The sequence below is a fragment of the Lucilia sericata genome, unplaced genomic scaffold (assembly GCF_015586225.1).
Source record: "Lucilia sericata isolate MDLA Ls3-8-SP2 unplaced genomic scaffold, ASM1558622v1 Contig000289F_arrow, whole genome shotgun sequence".
NCBI lineage: Eukaryota > Metazoa > Arthropoda > Insecta > Diptera > Calliphoridae > Lucilia > Lucilia sericata.
Genome location: NW_023994314.1, coordinates 184517 through 201923, shown reverse-complemented (window position 1 = coordinate 201923; position 17407 = coordinate 184517). Strand labels below are relative to the sequence as shown.

The 17407-nt window shown below is 29.2% G+C and overlaps 2 protein-coding genes across 4 annotated transcripts in view; one reads left to right on the top strand and one right to left on the bottom strand.

The window, feature by feature from the left end:
* LOC119603299 (ras-related C3 botulinum toxin substrate 1) overlaps positions 1 to 17407 on the top strand; it is a 144651-nt gene that overhangs the window by 40313 nt on the left and 86931 nt on the right. The gene's annotated exons all lie outside the window — the stretch shown is intronic.
* The window catches only part of LOC119603296 (forkhead box protein O), a 103120-nt gene that overhangs the window by 83943 nt on the left and 1770 nt on the right, over positions 1 to 17407 (bottom strand). For 2 of the 3 annotated variants that reach the window (XM_037955288.1, XM_037955287.1), the window contains exon 2: positions 13461 to 13770. The gene's annotated coding sequence lies outside the window, so the exon portion shown is untranslated. The remainder of the gene's footprint in view (positions 1 to 13460; positions 13771 to 17407) is intronic. The other variant, XM_037955289.1, reaches the window with a different exon arrangement.

Below are 17407 nucleotides of genomic sequence, written 5' to 3'. Positions count from 1 at the left end.
CATGTATAAAATAATAAAATTTCTGTAATCCCGAAATCCCGTAAAATCCCGGGATTGCAATTTTCAAAATCCCGAATCCCGGGATTTGTAAAAGCCAGTCCCGTTTAGCATCCCTACTATGTATATTGGGGTCCTTATGAAATATTGAGTCGATTTAGCTATGTACGTTTGAATAAAAAGTTTTTAAATTTAGAGAATCAAATTAATTACACTATGCAACAAATTTTGGGTCTTCGAATCTTTCCCGAACAAGGCCAACGGGAAATGAAAGTAGACAATTAATAGACCCAATTGAAAAGTTAGCTTGCATTGTTATTTTATAGCCATTCTAAACTTACCGTTTTTCAGGAAAATTTTCTCATATGTTATATGAAAAAATATTTTACTTTGAAATAAAGCAAAATTATGGTACATCAAACATAATTTTCAAGAAAAAACCTTTATGAATAGAATCCTTGAAGAGTACAGATCACGTTAGCTTAAACAAGTTAGGCCCATTATTATAACTTGGCAATAACTAAAGATAGGATTTTATAACTTGTATAATTTTATAATTTGTATCTCGTTAATATATGTATACGGGAAGGTAAGCTGGCGGAAAGGTCTCCGTGTGCTTTACCGATGTCCTTTAACTAAAGTACAATTCAAATGACTAGAAATGAATTATCTGCATTATAAAATCCTACCTTTAGTTATTGCCAAGTTGTAATAATGGGGTAAATAAAATTTTAAACCCATTCCCTAAAAATAAATTCATAAAGTTAAATTACTTTTTGATGACACAAGAATGAAGATTGTTTAAAATGGTTGAAATCGGTCTACAACCGTACCCCTCGAATTGGCCTCTCGAGCTCAAAATTATGTTAAATGTTTCTGTATCTCTACAAAAATCGACAGAACTTAGTTGCGTTTAAGTCTAAATGTTACTTACAATTGTCGTAATGTTTGGGCCTTATTTCATCCTTGCCCCCATACAAAGTCCCCATCAGAAAGTCAACAAATTGTTTAAATATTAACCTACTCACTGGTGTAGGTTATCATATGGTCGGTCATGCCCGACTATATATTTTTTACCTGTTTGTCTTTCATATATAAAAGTTTATTTTAGAAATTAAATCAATGGAATGTAAAGCAAAAGAATTAGGCATCTAAATCCTTTCCTAGAAAATTATACAGGTCGGCAAAATTTGGAAGAGAAACCAAAAGACCAAAGTTTACTTTTCTGAATTATTAGCATCGCTTAATCTGAATCCAATTTCTTTGTCACATCGTGTCCTAAAAACTGAAAAATCCTGTTTTTTGGCCATATTTAAAACCTTATAAAAGAGGGAAGACACCTTCATTTATAAAATCCGTTATGTGATTCGAAAGTTCAATCTGTCGGCTTTAACCCCCGTATTCAGTATATTAGACGGACATTTTATTTTTAAAATTTGTATGAAAATTACTCAGTTATTAAATATTTTTGAGAGCTTTTCATATTAATATTGAAAATAAAATTTCCGTCCGAGATACTGAATACGGGAGTAAAATAAAAGTTTAAAAAATTGAAACAAATAAGTTTGTCATAGAATAAAGGCAACCTTGAGTTTTTGTAAGTTTATGGTTGTTCCAAGCTTTAGGTTAACATATCTCGAAGAAACATGGTTAAACTTTTTTTTAAGTCGACAAATTAGACTTTCAGATAACATAACGGATTTTATAAATGAATGATTCTTCCCGCTTATATATGGTATCAAAAATGGTAAAAACGGTGTTTTCATTTGGAAAATGGGAAATTTTAAGTGCATATTTTGTATATTTTTAGAGCATATTTTTAGTTTTTAAGAGCATTTTTTATACACATAAAACACTTTTTTTAGAGCATATTTTTGGTTGCCCTGCTAATTATCCACATTGTGAATAGGTGTAGCTAATAACACCTATTCGAAATAGTGTTAAATAAAAGAACTGAGCAGAAACCCAAACAATTAACTATGACATTTGAGTATCTCCATACAAATACTGTAGAGTATAAATCAGAGGCCGGCGTTCATAGCCAACAGGAAACGAATGTTATTCGAACTTTAAATATACTCGAAACGAAATTCAAAGGGTTTTTATAAAATCAAATTAAGATCATAATAACCAAATTGTCAAGAACTCGTTATGCCGAACACGGTTTTAATATAAATAATTGCCTTTTTTAAGCTACTCATAGTGGTAATCATTGTGTTTTTTTCGTAATCCATGGTATTGTTGTATTACATATCTAATTGAATCACTTAAAATCTGTGTCATAATATGTACTTGCATATGATTTGTTCTTTATGATTTCTATTTTTTGCACTGAAGGGTATAACTAGGGATACCAAACGGGACTGGCTTTTACAAATCCCGGGATTCGGGATTTTGAAAATTGCAATCCCGGGATCCCGGGATATTTCGGGATCCCGGGATTTTTCGGGATCCCGGGATTTTTCGGTATTTCGGGATTTTACGGGATTTCGGGATTACATGAATTTAATTATTTTATATATGAAAATCTTTAAATCATCATATTTGTAAAGAAAATTGTTTAATTTTGTGGAAATTTAACAGACAGAAGATATATTTAAATTAAAACAATCCAATTAATTCCAATTTTTAAATAAAAACTTTCAGAATTGAATAATTTCTGAAACTTTTTAAATACATACTTACTTCCTAAATAAAAATAAATATCAAGTTCCGAAATTAGACATAAGCACTTTTTAAAACCTCATACTGTTCCATGTGAACTAATAATTATAACAGATACCAATTCAATTATTCGAACATCAATTTAGAACCTATTCTTTGAAAAATATTTGGAATTTTACTCAAAATACATATTAGTTTTGGAACATATTATTATATTCGTAGTATTAATTTAAAATTTTAGGTGCATTCAGAACAAGGTAATTTACCTTTACCGGTATCATTCAGATTTGTAGAAAGTTAGAAATGTAAAATCCTCTAGTATTGAAAAATAAAGTTTGTATTCGACTGTGCCGAAATTAAATACCCACCATCAAAATATTGTAATGTATTGATATTAATATCAGCATCAATGTGATTTTCAGAGGAGGTCCAATTAGGTTTTTTTGTGTCAATTTTGTTCCAAATTTGCAGCCCAAATAGAATGAGTCTTCTAACTCGTGTTTTCAGCTTACAGACACAGAATGTGTATACTTTTTGGGTCGGTCTACGACCAACATTGCAATGTGCTAACAAGTAAAAAGTTATAGTTGGGCGAAGCCTACCATACCCTACACCAGTTATAAAAATAAAATGTGATTTATTGTTCATAATAAAGCATCTAAGTTGAATTGTACCTTGCCTCAGATATAATTTAGCTATTTTTTGTTGAATAAAATTGTGTACATTTAAGTCATATTTCGAAGGGGGCTTTGCATAGGGGCTAGGGCCAAATGAGGCCGCATCATCAAAAAATACATCAGGGTCATGAAGGCTAGTATAGAACTTGGTTTTGCAGCTTTTTGTCGAGTTACGAGTATATTGAACATACATAATTATGAACTTAAAAACCCTATTTGGGGGGTTCAGTTGTATGGGGGCTAGGTCAAATATTGGACCGATGTTATCCATTTTCAATAGGATCCGCCTCTAGTACAATAGAAGATCATGCAAAATTTCATTGAATTATCTTCAAAATTGCTGTAGTTTGATTACAAGGTTTACACGGACGGACGGACAGACGGACGGACATAGCTAAATCGACTCAGAAAATGTTTCTGAGCCGATTGGTATACTTTAAGGTATAGGACCAATATTATTGTGTGTAACAAACATCAGCACAAACCCAATATACCCTCCCCACTAAAGTGGTGTAAGGTATAAAAACGAAGTGAATAAATAAATTTATATGTGCTATGTGTATGGACTCATACCACTTTAAAAAATAAAAGGTTCAAATATGTATAAAATTAGCTCTGCGGAATTTTGTTTTGCATGAGTCAAAAATAAAATAAGATCGTAATTTTCAAATTAATGAAAATTATGGCTCAAAAAAAGAAAATAAAAACAGTTTTTTGAAACAAATCCTAATCCCGAAAAAATCCCGGGATTTATTTTCCAAATCCCGGGATTCGGGATTTACCAATCCCGAAAAATCCCGGGATTTTCGGGATCGGGATTTCGGGATTGGCATCCCTAGGTATAACATTCGTGATAAGGGTATATATTGGTTTGTCATTCCGTTTGTAATTTCCACAACATAATTTTCCGACCCTATAAAGCATAAATACTCTGGTTTCCTATAAACAGTGGAGTCGATTAAGCCATATCAGTCTATCTGTCTGTCTATCTATCTGTTCGTATGTGTGTCTGTTGAAATCAATTTTCTGAAGACTCCAGATATCTTTGGGGTTCAAATCTTCAATAATTCTGTCAAACATGATTTCGAAAAGTTTCCTATTGAAAATCAGGAAAATTCGTCCATAAATAACGGAGATATGAGCAAAAATCCGAGACAACCTCTGAAAATTTCTTCAAAAAACGGCTATTTTTTGCATGCTCTGATATAAAAGCAACAACAACATAGCTTATTGAAAAAAAACGTATGTTAGGATGTGTTTTGTTTTTAATCCTTTGCGTATTTTGCTTTTTTTGTGTTTTATTTGAATTTAATTTTTGTTGTTTTGTTATTACTTAATTAATTGATCGGAAAAATTAAAAAATTAAAATTTTACAAAATTAATCTTTTTTTAAACACACTATGGTGAAGGGTATATAAGATTCGTCAAAGATGAATATAGACTTCTACTTGTTTTGTCGAATACCGGAAAATTTTATGGTCAAAACTAAACAATCGGGAATTAAAATAAAAAGAAGCAAGTAACAATGTATAGTCGAGCAAGTCTGACCATATGATACCCTACACCGAAGGTGTTATGTGGGGTAAATATGGACCTTTCCTTACAAAATTTGGTACGTTTACATTAAAGTTATTTATGCGGAATTTCATTTCATTCATACTAGTGTTTGTAAGTTAATTATTGTCTTTTAAGTCATTTTCTAAAGAGGACTTTGTATGCGGACTAGGTTCAAATGAGGCCCGATCATATAACTAAGACTTGTATAAAAAAAGAGATACTAAATCATTTAACATAATTATGAGCTCAAAAGCCCGATTCGGGGGTGCGGTAGTATAGAGACTAGGTGAAATAATGGATCGTTTCAATAATTTACAATAGTAAAGAGAGGAGAATGTGACAAATTTCATAAAATTATCTGGAAATATGCGGTCTGTGCCGTGCGCACAAGGTTTATATGGACACATAGATGGACTGACGGTCATCGCTTAATTGGCTAAATGATTCTGACATTTCAAGATGTTCCTATAAAATCGTTTTGTCCGTTACAAATATGTATAAGCATAAACACAAAATACAATTTAAATAAATATTTAGTAATCAAGAAAAAAATATAGTCGGACCTGCTCAATTTTCTAACACACTATCAGAGGACCTTGTATACAGACTAAGACCTATAATGATATGTTCTTTACAGAAGTTCTTAGAGTGATTGTCAAAAGTTTAAGTTTAATAAGAGGTCTGTTAGCGTGAAAAGAATTTATATAGAGCTGTTAGGGTGCGGACTCGATGGAATTCGATTTTGATTATGAACCGATGTTGTTTTAATAATAATGATGTTTCAGTTATTAAATAATTAAGAGTCCTTATGTAGGGCATATGGTCGAATTTGTTTGATTCTTTTATAAATTTGCAGCATAATTTGTACAATCAAAATTGTTAAGTATTTCATAAAAGAATATTTTTATAGAGTACATGTGGGCCGATTTAACCGAAATTAATGCGCTCCCTATCCGAATTATTTTTAAAATTTTGATTTGCAATTAGATTACCACGTAATGGTGTACAGTTAGAGTGAAGTACATTTCTTAATCGGCTAACCTATTATTGAACTTTAAGATGTTTTGAATCCATTATTATAAGATGTTACATACCTCATCTGAAATGCATAATACCCTCCTCCCCACTGTAGTGGCAAAGGGTGTATAAAAATTAAGAGAGCGAATGAAAAAATAAAATAAACTAATAAAATATAACAGCATGGTTTTTATAAGTACACAGTGGTCATATTGTTGCTATTTTATTCTACAATTTTGCTCTTATTTAATTTTTTCATGTTTATTGTTTTTTTCTTCTTCTTTCTGTTTTTTTTTTTTTATTTGTCCATAAACTGTGTTTGACTCTCTACAAAAAATGTTGTGGTATTACCGAAAAAAGCAAAAATAAAAAATAAAAGTGAATGAAAAAACCCGACAACAAAAACCAGCAACAAATAAAGATGAAATAAATACAAAAACAAAAAAATAATAATAATACAACAAATATTTATTTAACTCTTTTTTTTTGTTCCTCTTTTGGGTTTTTGGAGGGTTTAATGAGATGTTTGTCATCAATAGCTTAAAAAAATAACTTATAGTCTGAAAACATTTATTATATTATTTAGCTATTTTCCAGTGTCTCGTATTTTGTATCTAGTAGATAAATATGCTACATATGTATTCATGTCTAATCTTATATCAGTGGGTATGTTTATATCTGTGTGTAGTTTATATCTACATGTGGTGATAATTTTTAATCGCCATATGTTTATATCTGCGACAGATACAGTTACTAAGACGTTATCATTTAACCGCTTTTTGAAGGTAATATTAAAAAAATATTGATCAATTATACAAATATAGATTTGTTTTTCTCTAAATAAAAAAAATCAATATATTTTAATTTGTTTGTGTTTAATACATTCGTAAAAATATATTTTCAGAATGTGTTACTAAGCGCCAAGAGTTTGTCAGAAATTTCCTTTATAAAACGACTCAGCATTACTTTTCTAAGTTCTTTCGGAAAATGCTCATAATGTTGCTAATTCTATCATTCTCCAAACTTCCATTCTATCAGATTCTCCAAACTTCGGTCAAGTTTCCTAGAGAGCTTTCTTTCAGATATCACTATTAAGCTTATAAATATCTTATTGAGGAGGAATGCTATCGAACATCATAAATTTCAGAAGCCAACCTTATATGGTGGGAACCTAGTGTGTCCACCATACTTTCCAATATAGTCGGTCGAACATTTATAGGGCCAATAACATCGGACTACCGACGATGTCTTAGGCTAAGGCTCATTAATCCGAGATGAAACAGCATAAGTATTTGCAGAGCGATGAATTGCAACGATCACTTGCTCTCTCGATTTACGTCAAGCTACACTGTTTCCCTTTCAATGCATAGATACAGATGTGAGAAATATTCCACAAAAATATTCTCAACATCTTTCAATCTAGACTCTGAACTTCTACTTTGGTTAGATTGAAGCGCTTCCTATCATGGAAACTGTTGGTAGAAAAGATCTCTCTCTATGAAGGTTTCATCGTTCGATCTTCAGAAATTCAGTCTCGGGACCTAGTTCTTTGGAAATTTCAATCAGTGTTCCTGGAGCATATAATATTCCAAATATTATAACATCGCTTCAAAAATATTTGAATCTAATTTAGATGAAAGCCTGACAATGATAGTGTTCCAGACTTCCACTATTCTCTACGCATGTTCCATATTCGTTTGAATCCGTTCATCTAATTTAATACTAAGCTTCGACTTTATCTTTCTGATGATCTTCAGAAATTCAGTCTCGTGGACCTAGTTTTTTGGAAATTTCAATCAGTGTTCCTGGGGCAGATATTATAACATCGCTTCGAAAATATCTGAATCTAATTTAGATGAAAGCCTGACAATGAAAGTATTCCCAAGTTCCACTATACTCTCCGCATATTTCATATTCATTTTAATCCGTTCGTTTAATTTAATACTAAGCTTGGACTTTCTCATTCTGATGAGGCTTCTAGCTCTCCTCTCTTTCTATGTGGTTTTCTTTCTATGTTGGATTCTCTCATCCATGTTTTTATTTCTCTCTTTAATCTCTCATTGCATTGACTGGTTTTGTATTCGTCAGGTTAACTACATCGATTTCTTTCCCTTCAAAGCAAATACATTCGCTCTTCCATTGCCAATTATTACCGAGTAGAGAACTAGCATCTAGGAGAATATTCGGCAAAGGCCCTTCTCCTATATAACGTCCAGCACTGAAGTGTCTTGAAAATCCTATTATTTAAGTTTAGTGTCCATTATAAAATTCATCGAAGAATTTCACCTAAGTACTTAACTTTGTCGGTAACCGGTATCATTTTGTCCAGGAAACAAAGTTCAATGTACTCAGGAATTTTCGTTTCATTCTTGTGAAACAGACAGACTTCTTTGAGAAAATCTTCAGAACTTATACCATGACTCAACGTAATTGATTTGGAATCTGGACATTGTACTATCTGGGGAAATGTCGAAAGTGACTCACCAAAAAGCGCGATTAAAAGTCCTTATATTGTCATATATACCAAATGGTTCTTAGGAGGCAAACGAGAGTATAAAGGAAGGACAATTATTTGTATATGTGTGGTTGTAATAATATTGAAACATACTAGCTTACATCTTCACACTAACAGGGGCCTAAAAATTAACATGTTTTCTGGTCTTACGTGCCACAATGATATGGTCCTTCATAATCCATTTTATTAAATGTAATTTAATTTGGTATTAATGCATTTTAAATCTTTAGAAGCATTTTCACCTTATAATTTAAACCATAATACTTATAATTAAAATCACAAGTGTAGCTTAAAAAGATACCTATTATACCCAAGTCAAGCTACCACCAAGCCACGAATAACACACCCTACTTCTTGTCTGTTCCAACTAATTGTTCGAACGGGCTTTTCAAGGTAATAATTTTACAACAACAATAAAAAAAACCTTTACATTTTTATGTGGCTTTTTACACCATTGAACAATTATTGCATGTTGCCAGCAAATAAAAAAAAATAGAATTCTCATTTCATTTTAGAATACCCGGTCTATAGGATGATAGCATGTCTTAATTTTTTTTTTTTGTTAATGCAACAACATGAAAATCAAAATTTGGTTATAGAAATTTTATGCTATTTTTTTTCCCGAGAATTAAATATAGAAAATTTATATTTATTATACAATTTAATTATAACACGAGTAGATTTTTTATTAATTTATTCAAAATTTATTAATATATTTTTTTATATTTTTTATTCTATTTTACTTAATTAAACAACAATCTCTCTACTCTCCATAGAACACATGCATTGAATATACATACATTATTAAATGCGTTCTATTTAATGTATTTAGAAAATAAGCGAGCAAAAAAATACATATGGAAATTAAAAATTTAAATATTTATATATTTTATTTTACAAGTAACTACGTAAAAAAGGCAGTCAGGTAAATATTGGCAACTTTTTTTTTTAAAGAAATATTTTACACGTGTAGCGTCAAAACAATGTATTACAACAATATTGCAGTTACACTGTGCAGCAGACAACAACGTAATATGTAGTTGTCGTATAATTATTGTACGCTTATGTCTGTCTATACATTCATTTTCATTCATGTGCATAATAAGATTTGATTCCATGTTTTCTCCATACACGTCTTTCTATATATTTTCTTCTATACTTTGCTGTCGCTCTGTCGGTTTTTATGTTTGTCTGCGGTCTTTGAAGAGATACGTCTCTACTACTAGATCGTAATATTTCTGCAATACAATAATTTGATAAAAGCTTAAAAACTGCATACATTTATAATATGCTTTTAATTTGCATTATTGTCAAGTCACTGTGGGTCTAAGGAGGAGAAAATATTACAGTTTACAGAGTGTTATATAAATGATTGGTTACTTTTACCCTGTTTTGGTTGTTGCTATTGGCAGAGAATTTTAGAGTAAATTTTAGGCATACAGCTTTATTCCCTCTTTAGTATTTGAATTTGGAACCAAAGATTATTAGATCATTTGATGGAGGGCCTCACATTTATTTACACGATCGAGCCATGTCCGTATGTCCGTCCGTCTGTCTGTGAAAAGAGCTAAAGGGTTGAAATTTTCCATAAATATTTTCTATAGGTTTCCACAAATATTTCCTGTAAGGTTTGTTTGGTATTGAAAAGGAAGAATATTGGTCCACGTTTTCAGATAGCCCCCGAAAAACGTTTATAACAGTCATAACTGTATATCGAGTATAGCAATGAAATTTAACATATACAAGTTGTATACCAGCTAAAATCTATTTAAAAAATTGTATGATGATCGGTCCATTGACCTTAATCTCCATAAACAGTCCTCTTCAGAACACTCTTTAACACTTTAAAAATCAACATAAACAAGTTTTGTATGAACCAAAATCTCCGTACATAATTTTATGAGAATCGGTCCAGATAGACCCAACCTATACTATATGAATTGATCTTTTTGTTATTTATTACCACAATTTGCTCTTCTTTTCTAAATTTTAAGACCGATCCCTATTAAATTTTACCGATAAAACATATTTATGTCGAATTTCGTTACTATATTGGAATTTGGAATAATAGCTTTTATGGTACACGATCAAGGTCCGATCCTTATAAAATTAGGTGGGGTGATTATAGTTTTTCGTTTAGAGTTTCGTCGCTAATAATGGCATTTTGAAGCCAGTTACAAGAGAGTTTTAGTCATTTTTGAAGGGGACCTTGTATGGAGGGTAAATTATTGACCGATCCTTATTAAATTTGACAGAGAGATTTTAGTTTCTATAAAACATGTATATGTCGAATTTCGTTGCTATACTGGAATTTTATAGCAAGTTATAAACTTTAAAGTTATTTTCTGCGGGGGCCTTATATGGAGGATAGGGTCAGTTATGGTCCGATCATTATAAAATTGAGCGGTGAGATTTAAATTCCCATAAAACTTGTTAAGGTAGAATTTCGTTGCTATACTGGTCATTTTCTGAAGGGGACGTTATATGGGGGCTAGGTTAAATCGTGAACCGATATTGTCCATTTTCAACATCAAACAAACTACATCAACTAAAAATATGTAAGCAAAATTTCAGCTCTCCAGCTTGTACCGTTTGGACTCTATTGTGTTTTCAACAGACAAACGGACGGACATGGCTAGAACGTATTAGAAAGGATCCAGAATATATAACCTTTTGTGGGTCTTAGACCAATATTTCGATGTGCTACAAACGTGATGGTGGGTATAAAAATCTTTATGTTTAAATTAGTTTTAAAAGAATTTTTACAAAATCTCCATTTTTAGAACATTTTTCTCTCTTTTGATAATATTTTCGAAAAAGAATTTTCTAAAAAAATCTATAGAAAAAATAGTTTATAAAATTTTAGAAAATTAAAAAAAAAAACAGTTTTAGCAACTTTTTTCTAAAAAAAAACAAAACTGATTTTGAATAAAAAAAAATGTCCAACTTTTTTTAATTATTTAAAAAATAAAAAAAAACATTTTAAAATAACATACAATGAAAAAACTACAAACATAAATATGTCATTTTAAGTTTTAAAGTTGAGGTTTAAAAACATTGCATTTACGCATTTAATGAGGACCCTACAATGATTTGAGAATTTTTAGATTTGTGATTAACTGGATTTATTGGAAAACCATTTTTTTTATGATTTAATCGGTGCCGATCATGTTAACATGTCTGCTCAGTTTAAGTCTCTTATTTTTAATACTCATTCATTAAAGTAGAGTATTATCAATTCGTTCTAAGTAACTACAGCTAAAACTGATATTAGCCTTGTTTTTTCTTTTCAAATGTTTATTTATTTTTATTTATTTTTTCCTATATTTTAAATTCTTATCAACAAATAAACTTGTTTTTTTCTAATTTATATTTGTATAATTAGGGATAAACCCAACTATTTGGAAGCAATTAATAACACTATTCAGAGAGAGAGAGAGAGTAAAAATTTTAAAAATATTCATATTAAAAACAAATTAATATTTTATTTTGAAATAAATATTAAAAGTCATTAATATTTTAATAATTACCAAAAAAATAACGATTTATATAGATAAAAGATTGGCGGTTTATAAAAAAGAGATCGAGCTTTTTAAATAGTTTTTTTGATTACTAGTACTTGATCTAGACTGGTTTTCGAGCATTTCTAATACATTCATTATTAATAAAAGTTGTTTAAAGCGGTTAGGATTCAATGTTTAAAATATCCGGGTCTATTATTTTAATATTTTAAAGATTTATTTTGAAATAACGTATTAAGTCTGCTGCTGAAGATAACACAGACTAACAAATTTTTAATCCAAAGACCAAAGTAAACTTTTCTAAAGGATTGAGCAGCGCTGAATTTATCCATTACATCAGGTTTTCCAGATATTAGGTCATGAAGTTTAAAGACCCCGTTTTTAGCCACATTTGAGAATCTATAACAGAGTGAAGACAGATTTATTTATAAAATTTGTCTGAAAGTCCTAACTTTCGGCTTTAAAATACAAATTAAATCTCTGCCATATTTCCTTAGTTCTTCTAGATATCTTAACCTAAAACTTGGAATCACCCTAAATTTTCAAAAACTTAAGTAATTTTTCACTTCATTCCGCTCTAATTTTATGAAGAAAGAAGAAGATATAAGAGTTTTTATAACTATTTCAAAGTCGACAGATTGGTATTAACGACTCAAATATGTCCAAAAACAGGGTTTTTTCAAACTTCATGACACGATATCTGGAAAAGATTTTTGACTTTTTTGTTGGCCTCCACCATAAAAGTTGTGACAAATACTGCTTTTATCATTTCATATATAACACATACATATATGTATATTGGTCATAGACTCACGAAAGTCCTTATTAGATTCTTAGATAACTTTGTTCATTTTCCTATCCGAACGGAAGGAGCTACATAGAGATATGAAAATTTCTACAAATATTTTATAGTTCTTTTCGGTTTTGATAATGGAAAATATCGGTCCACGATTACACCTAGTCCTCTATACAAATGTAAAATCGTTGTAAAGGTTAGTGTTAACTGTAATATTTGAGCCATGTTGGACCTAAAACCTATATAAAAAATGATTTTAATCTAAACTAGAAGTTTAGCAAAAAATATCAATATCAATGAAGTTCTATAAGAAATATTTAACAGATTTCATAATGCACTATGGTCTTTTATTTTGGAAGGTATAAAAATATCTGTTTCTGTTAAAATAAAAATTTGCAAATAAGGTCTGAGTTAAAGAACAACTCGTGCATGATCGTAGTTATCTCTTAAAGTCGGTCAGGCTTGTGGCCTAAACCAATTAAAGTAAATTTGGGGTAAATGGAAGATTTGTTCCAACGTTTTGTTAAATATCTTGAATTTTGAGATCGTACTATCGGTAATGAACGCCTTCGGTATGTTATGCGGAGTTAAACTTAATAATTACCTTTCTTACATTTTTTCCTTAAATTTATGTCACTTATATTAATAAATTAAAATATTTTTTGGAAATTTAGAATGTTAAAAAAATAAAAAATTAATAAAAATGTTTAACTTACCCGTTTTAAAAAAGTATTTCTTTAAATTATAATAAAAATTCAATAAACGCCTGCTGCTGTATTTTCTCTTTTCAATTTTCTTTCACTCTCGTTTTATTAGTTGATATTTCTGTTTTTATTTTATTTATTTAATTATTACTTTTTTTTATTTGATTTTGGGGGGAACACTACAATAAAACCACTACCACTGTTGATTGATTCAAATAATAAATATGATGATGTTATTGATCTTAATATTTTTGATTTGTTTTTTTTTTTTTAATTTTCTTTTACTTTTTTCTATATTATTTTTTAAATTTAAATAATTCTACTGAAATAAAGAGAATAAAATAAATATTTTATTGTTAATGATTAATTTTTATTAAACAAAAAAATTTAATAATTTTTAATCATAATTTTAATATATTTATTTTAATTTGTTTTCACAAATTCTCAAAAAATACTCGGTTCACATGTGATCGGAACGGGCGTGAGTGATCGTGAGAGAGGGGCACTACATGTGATTAGTGTTTTGTATATTGGCATATATGGGCAAGTGTTTGTGCCTATTTTCGTGTGTGTGTGTGTGTGAGTGAACGTAGAATTATTATGTTGTCTATTTTATTTACCACTTTGTTTCGTTTTTTTTTTTTTTTGAATTTTTTGCGTACTTTATTTTGACGTAATATTTAGTATGGATTTTTTCGGGGTTTCTTTTCTAATTTTTCTTTATCACTATTATTTATGATTAGTTTCTGTGTTTTTGTGCGTTTTTCTATTAATTATTTGTTACGTATAAAAATTCTAATTTTTTATGCTCTTAGTTTTCTTCTCATATAGTTTTTTATATATTTTCTTTGATTATTTTTAGTATGGTTTGCGTAAAATTTTGTGATTCTTTTTGATAGGTATATTTAGCAGAAATATTTATTTTTATAGATTTTAGTTCTTTTTTTAGAAATTTTTGTAGGTGGACATTTGAAAATTGCATTAAATTTTTGGATTTATTATTCAAATTACGTGACTTGAGTTTTTTTGAAATATATATAATTTCCGAGAGATTTAAAAGAAATAAAAATATCTATCTTCTTAATTTTATTAATAACAAGCTTTTGAATTTTCGAACCAGCAGTTAAAATTTTCGATCCTGTTTTATATTTTCAAAATGTTTAAATTTGAAATGGGATATTTTATAACATAAATATTATTTTTTTAAGCTTTTAAGAAAGTTTAAATACAAGTTTGATTTTCGAATAAATTTTAAAAATCCTGAAGATCTAGAGATTGTTCTTTGAAATTATATCAAAATTAATCATATACATATGTTATAAACAAAACTAACTAAAATTAATTTAAATAAAGTAAAGCTTGAAAAAAGCTTAAAAAAGCTCGCCATATTTACTTCATAAAGAGAAAATGTGAGGTTTTTTGCATTTTATCTGGTAAGTATTATTGGAAACCTAAAATATTAAGATACCTAATTGGGTTCTAAAGTTTTTTTAATAACTAGCTTCCCAATTAAATAGAACTTGTTCTAAAATATGTAGTTTTAGAACAGATCCACTTCATATTTTTGAACTGCAGCATTGGAACTATTGATGTACTCATTAGTTCCAGAGCCTGATATGAGAAATTGATTCCATATGAGAAATTGAATTCAAATAACTAATTCTAGAGAAGGACTTAAGATTCTCTGGCGCTCACTACTGAACAGCTACTGGTGTTGCCGATTACCCACATACATGTTTTGTCGTCCTAAAACCGAATCTAGCACCATTATTATAGTGAACTTTATACCTGGAATACTATTGCGATTCTAAAGATTATTCTAGGAACCGGTTCCATGGCACTAGTTTGTTGCTTCTACAGTTTTTCTGCAAAACATATCGGAGTACTACACAGAAAAAACTGAAAATATGTTTCAATTATCAAAATAATTGTATCAAGCAAGTTTTGCACCTATCACCAAAATGATGATATCAATTATCAAATTTGTAAAAAAATTAAAAAAACATACTTTTTTCAAATAATTAATCAGAATAATTAATATCGATAATTGAGACAAAATTTAAAATTGATTAATTCATTAATTGTATAAATTAAATATTTAATAAAAATAATATCTAATTTTTTATTAATTTATTAATCAAATGAATTTGTTTGTTTTAAAGGAATACTTTACCCTTAAACAATGCGTTGAGCATTTACAAAAAATATCACTTTATTATCAAATTTGAACATATGAAGTGTTTTATAAATTGTCAAGGAACTTGAATATTATATGCCTAAAATCTTATTGACTATTTAAGAATTATAAACATTGTTAGCATAAGAAATCAAAATAAAATACTTAAAAAAAGCTAAAATAGAAAAGTTGGCCAGAAAATTTTTTTCAATCAATTAAAAATTTAATCAAATTTGTAAACTTAGGTTTTAAACAATAAGATAATCAAGACAAATAAAAAATTGTTTAAATTAAAATTAAAGAAAGAGAAAAACATGTTAATTGAAAATAAACTACCGATAATTTTTTCTGTGTATGTTTTCTATTGCAGATTATTCAGATGTTGATTTATCACATCTATGATGTAAATTTGTAAGAAAAATCAATTTGATAATGAAGAACAGGAATCGGTTAAAATTTGTATTTTAAATCGGTTGAATTGTTAATATCAGTCATTCGATGCAAATTTCTTGACTAATTGGCTTCAGAATATATGTATGCAAATATTTAAAGCGATGTCCGCCTGCATTTTCTGGCGGCAACAGTTATTCTGATCCGTCAAAATATGTACATATTGAAAATCGGTTGAATTGCTTTCGTGATATCAGTCATTTTGACGCAAATTTATTGATATATATTATCGGATTTAACTTTTTGCTCCTACAAAATCGACTTTCGACTTCAGAATGTATCCATCATTTATGACAGAATCAAAAAAAAAAGTCGTTTCAAATCAAGAGATTTGAAAAATTAATGCAAATTCAGATAGTAGAGGTTAATATGTTTCTCACCTAAATTGAAATTTAATTTTTAGACATATTTGAGATATGATAAATCTATATGAATGAATTTAGGATATTTGTATTTTCTGAAAGTCCCAGTTATACTGGTGATCCATATCTTGAATATAAACATCTGTCATGTTTTGAAACAGGCTGCCAGAGGGAAAAACCGATAGAAAAGTAACAAAATTGAAACAATCCGTTGTCAAAAGTGATCTTACCACGATTGTTAACATTTAGACAACAGATGTGTATAAAATTTAAATAACACCCAGTTATCATTTTGACAACCACCGTTGTCGTTATTACAACGCATCGTTTTCATTGCAACAACGCATTGTTATCATTTCGAACAACGCAATGTTCTATTTGTCAACATAGCGTTGTCACTTTGATAACACATCGTTTTCACTCAGAAAAGATAACCCAATATAAATAAATATAAAAAAAAAAAATTTAATTTTCGTAGTTAGCCGCAGATCGAATCAGATTTTATGATTTGAATACATGACTACTTATTTTTATTGTAGATTGGCCCGATGGAGGCCAATGTATATTTACTCGTATTTGATTTAACATTGAATCTGCTTTCAAACTAACTAAACTAAATCGGCAAAATTGTTTAATTTATAATGGAGATATCATAAAAATTCTATAAAAACCTATATCTAGAATTATGAATATCTTTCGAAAACCGATTTAAAATCATAAAAAATTAAAAATATTGTGCTCTAAAAATTTCATAGAACTTATAGTTCCGGCGATAATAATTTAAAGCAATAAATATTGCTTGAATTGATCCGCAAAACGATTAATCAAGCTTCTACAGAACCATTTCCGATGGTGACATTTTTGAACAGAAATCGTTGGTCTCAATGCCAATCTAAAAAAATAAGAACAGGTTATATTCATGGTTTCTACTACACCATTTTCAATTGTATTTCAGAAATTTTCATTTGTAT